Here is a 13,267-nt window from a genome sequence, read left to right as displayed (position 1 = left end):
TGTCATGATATGTGAGATTGTTGGCATGTACAGTGCCTTCGGAAAARATTCAGACCCCTTGACTTTTTCCACATTTTGTTACGTTACAGCCTTAATCTAAAATYTATTTAAAAAYTMTAAATCCTCTGCAATCTACACACAATACCCCATAATGACGAAGCAAAAACAGGTTTTCAGACATTTTTCATAAACAGAAATGCCTTTATTTAAATAAGCATTAAGACCCTTTGCTATGAGACTCGAAATTGAGCTAAGGGGGACTGTTTCCGTTTATCATCCTTGAGATGTTTTTACAACTTGGAGTCRACCTGTGTTAAATTCAATTGATTGGACATGCTTTGGAAAGGCCCACACCTGTCTATTTAAGGTTCCACAGTTGATAATGCATGTCAGAGCAAAAACCAAGCCATGAGGTCCAAGGAATTGTCCGTAGAGCTCCGAGACAGGATTGTGTCGAGGCACAGATCTGGGGAAGGGTTCCAACAAATGTCTGCAGCATTGAAGGTCCCAAGAACACAGTGGCCTCCATCATTCTTAAAGTGAAAACGTTTGGAACCAAGAAGGCTCTTCCTGGAGCTGGCTTCCCGGCCAAACTGAGCAATCGGGGGAGTTTGGAGTTTGCCAAAAGGCACCTAAAGACTCTCAAACCATGAGAAACWAGATTCTCTGGTCTGATGAAACCAAGATTGAACTCTTTGGTCTGAATGCCAAGCGTCACGTCTGGAGGAAACCTGGCACCATCCCTACGGTGAATCATGGTGGTGGCAGCATCATGCTGTGGGGATGTTTTTCAGCGGCAGAGACTGGGAGACTAGTCAGGATCGAGGCAAAGATAAATGGAGCAAAGTACAGAGAGATCCATGATGAAAACCTGCTCCAGGACCTCAATAAAATGCTAATTAATTACTTAAAAATCATACAATGTGATTTTCTGGATTTTTCCAGTTCAACATCTCTCACAGTTGAAGTGTATCTATGATAAAAAATTACAGACCTTTACATGCTTTGTAAGTAGGAAAACCTGCAAAATAGACAGTGTATCAAATACTTGTTCTCCCCACTGTATTTATGCTTGTATGTCTTTGTCGTCTCTTTCTGTTGAAATCGCCCAGTGTATTTTCTGGGGAGTCAGTCGACAGAAAGTCTCTGGTTGTGTAAGTCTCTGGTTGTCCAATGTCCAGAGGTGACCATGTCCTTTGTTGTCGTAGCTTCTTGGTCTCAGAGTGTCTGTTACAATGGATCTTCAAGAGGTGTACCACGCGGTATTTAGCGGGCCTTGTCCTTCACTCTGTTTGTTTAGAATAGATACCCAAGAGATACCTATAGTGGTGAGAGGAAATTGTGCTTTGTCTCATCTTCTGCCGCGTTTCATAGGCTAACAGTGCATAAACAGCTGCAGACTGAATTTTCCTGTGTAGTCTTCTTCTTCTTCGAGAGAGAGAGTTTCAGGGGGTCTTGTCAATTTCTGCTATTGTATCCTTTAAACCATTTCACAATGTATTCAGCTCGTGCTGCACGTATACTGGTCTTTAGAGATTCCAACCATTTCAACATGTGGATGATCCGCATGTTGTCTGGTCTAGTATGTTAATTCTTTAGGAGTCCTTTATAAAACACTCTGGGGAAAAAGGGGCTTTCCCACCTTTTGGTATAATGTTTGTGCTCACGGGGGCATGMTGTTACTGAATTGGTAAAACTTTACCTGAAAAAACAATTCTCATTTAGAAGGCTAAAATCACATTTCATCTTCTCACAAATAGTTTCATATTTAATCATATAAMTAACACAAAATGAAGACGTAKATCTGATAACTGAGACGTATACATTTGTAGAGTTACCGTTATTTGGTTACTCTGTCCTTAATGATATCACAAAACAACAATTTATTTGACATGATTATTGTTAAGAGCCCCACCAACCATTTCCCACATTATTTACTTTAGAAATATTGTTTCAATGTCCAACCTTTTGATGTTAAAGTTTTGGCCAAGTGTCTCTCTGTTGTAACACTCAGACATTCCATATTCAATACTGCAGAGCCCAAAGACAGAGTTTCTGCAAGGTATTTACGATCCAGTTATTTACTTCATCCCACTCCCCCTCTGCGGGAGAGAGAGGGCACTGTAGAGCTGACCCACTGTAACCCGATCCTTCGGATCCTCATAGGAGAGTCATGACATACCCAAGAAGACTCAATGCTGTAATCGCTGCCAAAGGTGTTTCAACAAAGTACTGAGTAAAGGGTATTTTTGCTTTCTCATTATGTGGTACTGTGTGTAAACTGATAAGGGAAAAAATGATTTAATCAATTTTAGAATAATACAGTGCCTTAGAAAAAATACTTTCCTAAYGCACTGTATATCCACCAGTGCACGGTGAGTTTTAATCTGACACACTACTATTCTATCATATCCTCTCCTCCTACTTTTCCTGCCAGTCTTTCACTGTATTCCCTACACTGAACACATATATAAACGCAACCTGCAACAATTTCAAAGATTTTACTGAGTTACAGTTCATATAAGTAAATCAGTCAATTGAAATAAATTCATGAGGCCCTAATCTATGGATTTCACATGACTGTGAATACAGATATGCATCTGTTTGTCACAGATACCTTAAACTATTTAGGGGCATGGATCAGAAAACCAGTGAGTATCTGGTGTGACCACCATCTGCCTGATGCAGCGCGACACATCTCCTTCGCATAGAGTTGATCAGTCTGTTTATTGTGGCCTGTGGAATGTTGTCCCACTCTTCAATGGCTGTGCGAAGTTGCTGGATATTGTTGGGAACTGGAACATGCTGTTGTTCACGTTGATCCAGAGCATCCCAAACATGCTCAATGGATGACATGTCTGGTGATTATGCAGGTTATTTCCAGCTTCCATGAATTGTATACAGATCCTTGTGACATTGAGCCGTGCATTATCATGCTGAAACATGAGGTGATTGTGGCGGATGAATGGCACAACAATGGGCCTCAGGATCTCATCACGGTATCTCTGTGCATTGAAAATGCCATTGATAAAATGCAATTGTGTTCGTTGTTCGTAACTTATGCCTGTCAATACCATAACCCCACCGCCACCATGGGGCACTCTGTTCACAACGTTGACYTCAGCAAAACAGCTCGCCCACACAATGCCATGCACGCTGTCTGCCATCTGAAACCGGGATTCATCCGTGAAGAACACATTTCTCTAGCGTGTGGCCCGACATCGAAGGTGAGCATTTACCCACTGAAGTTGGTTACCGAACTGCAGTCAGGTCAAGACCCTGGTGAGGATGACGAGCACGCAGATGAGCTTCCCTGCAACGTTTCTGACAGTTTGTGCAGAAAATCTTTGGTTTTGCAAACGCACAGCTTCATCAGCTTTCCGATTGGCTGGTCTCAGACGATCCCATAGGTAAAGAAGCTGGATGTGGAGATCTTGGGCTGGTGTGGTTACACTTGGTCTGAMGCCGGTTGGACGTACTGACAAATTCTCTAAAACGACATTGGAGGCTGCTTATGGAAGAGAAATGAACATTCYATTTGCTGCCAACTGGTCTGGTTGACATTCCTGCAGTCGGCATGCCAATTTCACACTCCCTTAAAACTGGAGATATATGTGGSATTGTGTTGTGACAAAAAACAAAGTTGACTGTGCCTTTAAACAGCTTGGAAAATTAAAGAAAATTATGTCATGGCTGTACAAACTTCTGATAGGCTAATTGACATAATTTGACTCAATTGGAGGTGTACCTGTGGATGTATTGCAAGGCCTACCTTCAAACTCAGTGCCTCTTTGCTTGACATCATGGGAAAATCAAAAGAAATCAGCCAAGATCTCAGAAAAAAAATTGTAGACCTCCACAAGTCTGGTTCATCCTTGGGAGCAATTTCCAAARGCCTGAAGGTACCACGTTCATCTGTACAAACAATAGTACGCAAGTATAAACACCATGGGACCACGCAGCCGTCATACCGCTCAGGAAGGAGACGCGTTCTGTCTCCTAGAGATGAACGTACTTTGGTGCGAAAAGTGCAAATCAATCCCAGAACAACAGCAAAGGACCTTGTGAAGATGCTGGAGGAAACAGGTACAAAAGTATCCATATCCACAGTAAAACGAGTCCTATATCGACATAACCTGAAAGGCCTCTGGTCTGATGAAACAAAAATAGAACTGTTGGGCCATAATGACCATCGTTATGTTTGGAGGAAAAAGGGGGAGGGCTTGCAAGCCGAAGAACACCATCTCAACCGTGAAGAACGGGGGTGGCAGCATCATGTTGTGGGGGTGGTTTGCTGCAGGAGGGACTGGTGCACCTCACAAAATAGATGGCATCATGAAGTTGGAAAATGATGTGGATATATTGAAGCAACATCTCAAGACATCAGCCAGGAAGTTAAAGCTTGGTCGGAAATGGGTCTTACAAATGGACAATGACCCCAAGCATACTTCCATAATTGTGGCAAAATGGCTTAAGGACAACAAAGTCAAGGTATTGGAGCGGCCATCACAAAGCCCTGACCTCAATCCTATAGAAAATATGTGGGCAGAACTGAAAAAGCATGTGCGGTAAAGGAGTCCTTCAAACCTGACTTTCAAAACTCAACCCTCAAAGTGGAGAGCAACACTTATGCAGCTCCACTACACAATACATTTTTTTWAAAGCTGCGTTCGATAGGATTATCAACACAGACTTACCAGCTCAAATAGACAGAAGCCTTCTTCTGTATATGGCAGACCAATCCGAACTCCTCTCTCGGCATGTCCAGCCCACTCATTATCTCAGCCAATCATGGCTAGGGGGAAGGTTGCTGATTTTTTTCTGTGGCTTAACCAACAAGGCTCGTAATTTAACGTAATTTAACAATTGTATTATTTTTTACAGATGGCATACAAGTTTGTTATTAAGGCACATGATAGTTCACATGTTCCAGAAGGCATTTCTGCTAAGAAGTCGTGACTTGTGACATACGCCTAGTGTCCTGAAACGGGTCACAAATAAGCTGTTTGTGCATATGGAACATTTCTGGGATCTTTTATTTCAGCTCATGTAACATGGGACCACACTTTACATGTGTTTTTTTTGTTCGGTGTAATAAACATATGGGGAGGACGATGGTTCAGAGGGGCACCCTCTATAATCATATTCTCTATTCATATTTTTTCTCTCCCTTTCGTCCATCCTTCTCAGTCAATCAGTCCATCGAAATGTATAAAGTTATACAGTTGAAGTCGGAAATTGGCAGTACATCCAACTGGCCTCACAACTGCCAACCACTATGTAACCACGCCAACCCAGGACCACCACATCAAGCTTTTTTACCATCGGGATCATCTTAGACCAGCCACCCGGACAGCTGATGAAACTGTCTGTAATAAAGACCTTTTGTAGGTAAAAACTCATTCTGATTAGCTGGGCTTGTTTCCCCGGGGAGTGGGCCTGGCTCCCAAGTGGGTGAGCCTATGCCCTCCCAGTCCCATCCATGTGAAATCCATAGATTAGGGCCTAATGAATTGATTTCAATTGACTGGCACGAAGACCGCATTCAATGAGCTGTATACGGGCATAAGCAAACAGGAAAACGCCCATCCAGAGGCGGCGCTCCTATTGGCCGGGGACTTTAATGCAGGGAAACTCAAATCAGTTTTACCTAATTTCTATCAGATTGTTAAATGTGCAACCAGAGGGAAAAAACTCTAGACCGCCTTTACTCCACACACAGAGACGCATACAAAGCTCTCCCTCGCCCTCCATTTGTAAAATCTGACCATTATTCTATCCTCCTGTTTCCTGCTTACAAGCAAAAACTAAAGCAGGAAGCACCAGTGACTTGGTCGATAAGAAAGTGGTCAGATGAAGCAGATGCTAAGCTACAGGACTGTTTTGCTAGCACAGACTGGAATATGTTCCGGGATTCTTCCGATGGCATTGAGGAGTACACCACATCAGTCACTGGCTTCATCAATAAGTGCATTGACGACGTCGTCCCCACAGTGACCGTACGTACACACACCAACCAGAAGCCATGGATTACAGGCAACATCCGAACTGAGCTAAGGGRAGAGCTCCTGCTTCCAAGGAGCGGGACTCTGACCCGGAAGCTTATAAGAAATCCCGCTATGCCCTCCAACGAACCATCAAACCGACAAAGCGTCAATACAGGACTAAGATCGAATCATGCTACACCGGCTCTGACGCTCGTCGGATGTGGCAGGGCTTGCAAACCATTACAGACTACAAAGTGAAGCACAGCCGAGAGCTGCCCAGTGACACAAACCTACCAGACTACCTAAACTACTTCTATGCTCACTTCGAGGCAAATGGAACTGAAACATGCATATGAGAGCACCAGCTGTTCCGGAAGACTGTGTGATAACGCTCTCCGCAGCCAATGTAAGACCTTTAAACAGGTCAACATTCACAAGGCCGCAGGGCCAGACAGATTACCAGGATGTGTACTGCGAGCATGCGCTGACCAACTGGCAAGTGTCTTCACTGACATTTTCAACCTCTCCCTGTCTGAGTCTGTAATACCAACATGTTTCAAGCAGACCACCATAGTGCCTGTGCCCAAGAACACTAAGGTAACCTGCCTAAATGACTACTGACCTGTAGCACTCATGTCTGTAGCCATGAAGTGCTTTGAAAGGCTGGTCATGGCTCACATCAACACCATTATCCCAGAAACCCTAGACCCACTCCAATTAGCATACCGCCCCAACAGATCCACAGATGATGCAATCTCTATTGCACTCCAAACTGCCCTTTCCCACCTGGACAAAAGGAACACCTATGTGAGAATGCTATTCATTGACTACAGCTCAGCATTCAACACCATAGTGCCCTCAAAGCTCATTAATAAGCTAAGGACCCTGGGACTAAACATCTCCCTCTGCACCTGGATCCTGGACTTCCCGACGGGCCGACCCCCAGGTGGTAAGGGTAGGTAACAACACATTCGCCACGCTGATCCTCAACACAGGGGCCCCTCAGGGGTGCGTGCTCAGCCCCCTCCTGTACTCCCTGTTCACTCATGACTGCACGGTCAGGCACAAATCCAACACCGTCATTAAGTTTGCAGATGAAACAACAGTGGTAGGCCTGATCACCAACAACGACGAGACAGCATATAGGGAAGAGGTCAGAGACCTGGCCGTGTGGTGCCAGGACAACAACCTCTCCCTCAACGTGATCAAGACAAATGAGATGATTGTGGACTACAGGAAAAGGAGGATCGAGTACACCCCCATTCTCATCGATGGGGCTGTATTGGAGCAGGTTGAAAGCATCAAGTTCCTTGGTGTCCACATCACCAACAAACTAACATGGTCCAAGTACACCAAGACAGTCGTGAAGAGGGCACGACAAAACCTACTCCCCCTCAGGAGACTGAAAAGATTTGGCATGGGTATTCAGATTCTCAAAAGGTTCTACAGCTGCACCATCAAGAGCATCCTGACTGGTTGCATCACTGCCTGGTATGGCKCCTGCTCYGCCTCAGACTGCAAGGCACTACAGAGGGTAGTGCGAACGGCCCCGTACAACACTGGGGCCAAGCTCCCTGCCATCCAGGGACCTCTATAATAGGCGGTATCAGAGGAAGGCCCTGAAAATTGTCAAAGACTCCAGCCACCTAAGTCATAGACTGTTTTCTCTGCTACCGCACAGCAAGCGATACCGGAGCGCCAAGTCTAGGTCCAAGAGGCTTCTAAAGAGCTTCTACCCCCAAGCCATAAGACTCCTGAACAGCTAATCAAATGGCTACCCAGACTATTTGTATTGTCCCCCCCCTCTCTTTTACACTGCTGCTACTCTCTGTTATCATCTATGCATAGTCACTTTAATAACTCGACCTATATGTACATATTACCTCAACTGGTGCCCCCCCACATTGATCCTGTACCGGTACCCCCCTGTATATAGTCTCGCTATTGTTATTTTACTGCTGCTCTTTAATTACTTGTTACTTTTATTTCTTCTTCTTATCCATATTTTTTTTTATTGAATTGTTGGTTAGGGGCTCACAAGTAAGCATTTCACTGTAAGGTTGTATTCGGCACATGTGACCAATTACTTTTGATATGATTTGATCAAGTATGCAGACATTTGCACATCTCTAGTCAGAACAGGTCTTGCACTAACTTTTTCCCCCTTGCACATTTTCTATCTGGTGTCCGCATTGCCTTCATTGTTGTTTTCCTTACAAATAACTTTGGACATGTTTGAATGAGTTTATTGAATGAGTTTTGTTGTGGATGTGTTCTGTTTGATGCTTGGATAATTTTTTACAATAAAAGGTCAAATTAAGAAATAAAGTTGGAAATACCATGATTTACTATCAGTACAAAACATTGTTTAGATGCTTTTCAGACAACAATGCTGTTTTAGACGTGTTTGTTTCATCATACGTTCTGTTGCTACTGTTCCAATCACATATTAGCGATGGTACCCTGCAGGGAACACTCAACAATGATACCCTCAAACACCAAGTTAGGCATACCTAATTTCAAAATAGACCATCATCACTGTCAATCGTGAATGATAAATCTTCATGTTTTACCAGTGAAACTGAATCTGCATGCCAATATTTTGTGTGATTGGCATACAAAGAAGGAGAGTGATGGAGTGCTGCATCAGATGACTTGGCCTCCACAATCACCCGACTTCAATTGAGATGGTTTGGGATGAGTTGGACCGCAAAGTGAAGGAAAAGCAGCCAACAAGTGCTTTTTAGCCAACAAGTGCTTTCCAACAAAAGCATTCCAGGTGAAGCTGGTTGAGAGAATGCCAATAGTGTGCAAAGCTGCCATCAAGGCAAAAGTTGGCTACTTTGAAGAATCTTAAATATAAAATATATTTTGATTTGTTTAAAACTTTTTGGGTTACTACATGATTCCATATGTGTTATTTCAAAGTTTTGATGTCTTCACTATTATTCTAAAATGTAGAAAATATTACAAATAAAGAAAAACCCTGCAATGAGTAGGTGTGTCCAAACTTTTGACTGGTGCTGTATACAGTAAATCAATCAATAATTTGCCTGTATGTATTTTTTTGATATAGACATATTGTAAATGTGTATTAGTTTCGTCACCATCTTTGTTGCAAAAATAAATACAAGTACAAACATAACTTTAAGCTACATATTATAGTCGTTTAGAGTTCAGTCCATCTGATCTGTGTGGCTCAAGGAAAGCTCATTATGTCCAGACAAACTGATTGCGGGCCACTGAGAGGATGATCTGTCACAGATCTCAACATCTAACTGATGAAATCCAATCACACTTCACTAAACACTAGAGCACTGGAAATACTGTTTGGATGAGCTGGCACTAGGATGAGCGGGCTCTGTTTCTGAGTATTTGCTCAGGGACAGTCCGTACAGTAAAAGGCTTAGAGGAGAGAGTGTGGCTGAGATTTCGAAGAAACAAATGGAGAGGACTATTTTTGTTTAGTTGCAAATTCTTTCCTGTTATTTACAATGGTAAAACAAAAAAATTATCTTGAATATCCTGGTTCGGACTTCCTTGTTTTATCTCCATCCCTGGATTTATTTATTATCTCAATGGGGTGGCTGCACCTCAAACAGTTGCTATTCACTGTCCTGTGCTGCTAAACTTCGGAAGTCTGCTTCAGTGGTACTGAATCACTGCTATTGGCTTGTTTGTTTACTTTCGCACCATCAGACCTCAGTGACAAAATCACCACAGATAGAGGGAACCCTAATTGTTAAAACTTACTGGAGGAACTGTGGAAACTCAGGATACTAACTGTAATGGCTAAAATGTTAATGTTGTATGGAGGATATGCAGTAAACAGACACGAGGCCAGAGATAAATAAACATGTTGAGCAGTGCAAATTAAATCAGTCTTAATGACATTAGTTTTCAAGACCGATCCCTAGTTGATCACCTGCTCAGTTGTGTATAGTGTGACAGATTGATTGTTTGTTTGATTGATGTGTCTGTCTCCCGGTGTGTATGTGTGTGCAGGATGAGCAGCACGTTTGTGACGCTAGCGGAAGTGTTGGAGTGTCGAGGAGGCCCTCTTCTGGAGGACGAGGTGTGGTCCCTCCTCCTGGGCACTGCAGAGTCCCTGGTCGACGTCTCATACAAAGGTACAGTAATACAACTGATGTACTTACTCACTGCCACTGACGAATACTAAATACTACTCCAGGGCACACACTACAGTACTGTTCTTTAAAACGACTAATGCTAATGTAGTAACTCAATATACTATACACACTACTTCTTAATATTACATGCTAACATTATACTAAGGGGATATGGATTTGTGGAGAAACATGATTTATTTAGAGACATTTATCAGGTATTGCATGTCATTTCCACAGTATGTATTTCTGTTCACTTTTCAGGACATAACAGTATGTGTAGCATCATAAGCCCCACCTCCCTGCTGCTCTCGGCCACTGGAACACTGGCGTTTAAGAACTGCACCCTATCAGATGAGGCATGCGCCTTCACTGCGCCAGAGATGCTGCAAGGCCGTGCCTCCTCGACCAAACCTGCTATAGAGAAGGTTAGCATACACACATTGTGCCCCACCTCCAATTAGACGTTTCGCAGACAAAGTCCTAAGGTCACCTTACCCTCACCAAATCCGATCTATATAGATCAGGTGTAAATGTAAACCTGYCATTAGATTTGTCTCTATCGCAATGTGGTTTCTGATGTTGACATTAGTAGCAGTTCTGCTGTTGAGCGGTGTAAGTGTGGATTATCTTGGTTCACTACAGACAGAGAGAGGATTTATGATGTAATCCATCTCTCACATGGCCTTGGGCCAGCACCACTAACTAAAAGCATTAACACTGCTGCAGTAAACTAAGTCCCTGCACTGACGCTAATACACAAGGGGCAGCACTAACATGCTGTGTGTTGTGTGTGTGTGGGGGGGGGGGGGGGGGGGGTGTTCTCCTGATGCAGTAGATGGCAGCACTAACACAGCAATGAACCTCAAGTCACTTGAAGCAAAGATAACACACACATATCGCCATTCAGTGGTGCTAGAGAGGAAATACATTTTCATACGTGCTGCCCTTGTGTAGACAGTGCTTTGCCTGTGTAAACCAAAACACAATACACAAGGATACACCATCTGCGGTGTTAATGTGAATTGTTTTGGCATGCAGGTTTTTTTCCCAGAAGGATTTAATGTCTGACTCATATTGAGTGCCATACTCTAATCTCTCTGTCTTCTACCAGATGCTGGTGTATTCACTTGGTATGACTCTCTACTGGTCTGTCGATTATCATCTACCTCAGAATCAGGTGGGTCCATACATTACCGTGGCCCTCAACATTAATTGACTTCAAAATTGAGAAACAWAAAACTTGTTGAACAACAACTCGTTCTCTCAAGACTTTCTCTCAAGCATGTTCAGTCCTTCGGTGATTCCGGGCACCCCATCACACTTCTCTTTTTCCCTCCGTTGATATTGATACCTTGTCTTTCATCTTTATTCTTGTCTCTCCCAGCCGGTCCAGTTGAGTGACCACCTTAACAGCCTGCTACTGAGCATGTGCGAGGACCTGGCCCACCGCAGGGTCAATCTGAACAGCATCTTGGAATCCTGTGAGTCTCAGCACAAAGCCTCTCTCCTGCCTCCGCCCAACAGAGTCATAGGGCAACTGGTGGAGGATGTCTTTCACAAAGCTGTGAGTGTGTGTTGGGGGGGCGGGGTGGCGGGGTGGCAGCGTGTGGGGGTGTCTGTCTGTAACGCTGCAATTTTACCCGTGGAATGCTTTTCTCTCAGGTGGACCATGACTCTGTGCCAGAGCCCTTTGCCCCGCTGAGTGGGAGGAGTCAGATGATCAGAGAGAGGCTTCACGGTAAGGACAGTATCTAAAACGGCCTCTATATCCCTCACAGCAAACCAGGAACATTCCCAGGACATTAGGCAACATTCCCCTGAAGTTGTAGTTAGTATGAAAAAATATTCCTTCGTATAAATAACGTCCCACAAACATTCAAAGAATGCTTTGATCACCCAATATTTTTTGGGAAGAAATGTTTGAAATGAAATATCCTTGGAATGTTCTCGTAACATTTACTAATGTTGTTCACAACATTTGTAAAAAAAACTGCCACAGAACGTTGCCCTAAGAATCTTATTAGGATGCCATGGAATGTAATAACACAATGTTCCGGTAATGTTRTGCCACAASATAATATGGGAGCAATAGAAGTGGTTCTGAGGAAACATTACACGAAAGTTCTGCTCATGTTGACGGATATGTTATTGGAAACACCCATAACAACAAGCAGGGAATATTACTTCAWTGGTCTCGTAAAGTTAGAGCGTTACCTTATGACATGATGATGTAAAAAACATTCCCAGAACATGCTTCAGCAAATATATCTGGATTCAATTCAATTGGTTCTGAGAAAACATTACAGGAACGTTCTGCTAATGTTCATGGAGACGTCATCCGAAACAACATGCATGGAACATTCCCGCAAGACTCTTATAGTTATTTTGTAATGTTATGACATGATGTTCTAAAAACTCACTTTAAAGATAATGGAATTAYTTATGAAAACATTGCCTTTATGTTCTGCTAATATTAATCGTAGTGTAACCAGGGCTCTAAATAAAAAAATAAAAATCTATGGTAACATTGGTGTGCCCGACTTAAAGTAAGGAGCTCAACATAAAATCTTGGAGCACAAGAAGATACAGTAAATATATTTTTACGTTGACTGAGATATAGCATTTTTTAAGCACATGTTGTGCTCTAGAAAGTCATAGTTTACCCTGTAAAACATTTGTATTTATTTATAAAAAGCTAAAATGTTGATACTAAAATCTGTCATTGAAATGAGTCATTTGTGGAATAATAGGTTTCTACATTGTGTAAAAGCACTACCTTTGAGATGCATTACATTGAAAGTGCTACACTGTTTCTTTAAGAGCATCAAGTTTGTGAGTGATGGCCGGGAAGCCTATCATGCAAGAGATCAGTCATTCATTCATCGATATGATCATTGATTTTCTAAATAAGGTATCCCTTTTCCTTTCTTTCTGCCCCCCCCCCCAAATTCTTTTTACAAATATTTAGATATACTGGTAAAGTAACCAGGTTGCTAGCTAGCTAGCTAATGATGTAACATGACTGAACAATGTGTAAACAAATAGCTGTGAGGGGTTTTGGAACGACCCACGACATGGTTTATGAACAGTGCATAAAAATAMACTTTTTGGTCCACCAGCCACTGTAGCAGGTAGATGAAAAAAGTATAC

Source organism: Salvelinus sp. IW2-2015, linkage group LG25 (genome assembly GCF_002910315.2).
Source record: "Salvelinus sp. IW2-2015 linkage group LG25, ASM291031v2, whole genome shotgun sequence".
Classification (NCBI taxonomy): domain Eukaryota; kingdom Metazoa; phylum Chordata; class Actinopteri; order Salmoniformes; family Salmonidae; genus Salvelinus; species Salvelinus sp. IW2-2015.
This window is presented reverse-complemented; position numbering follows the sequence as displayed.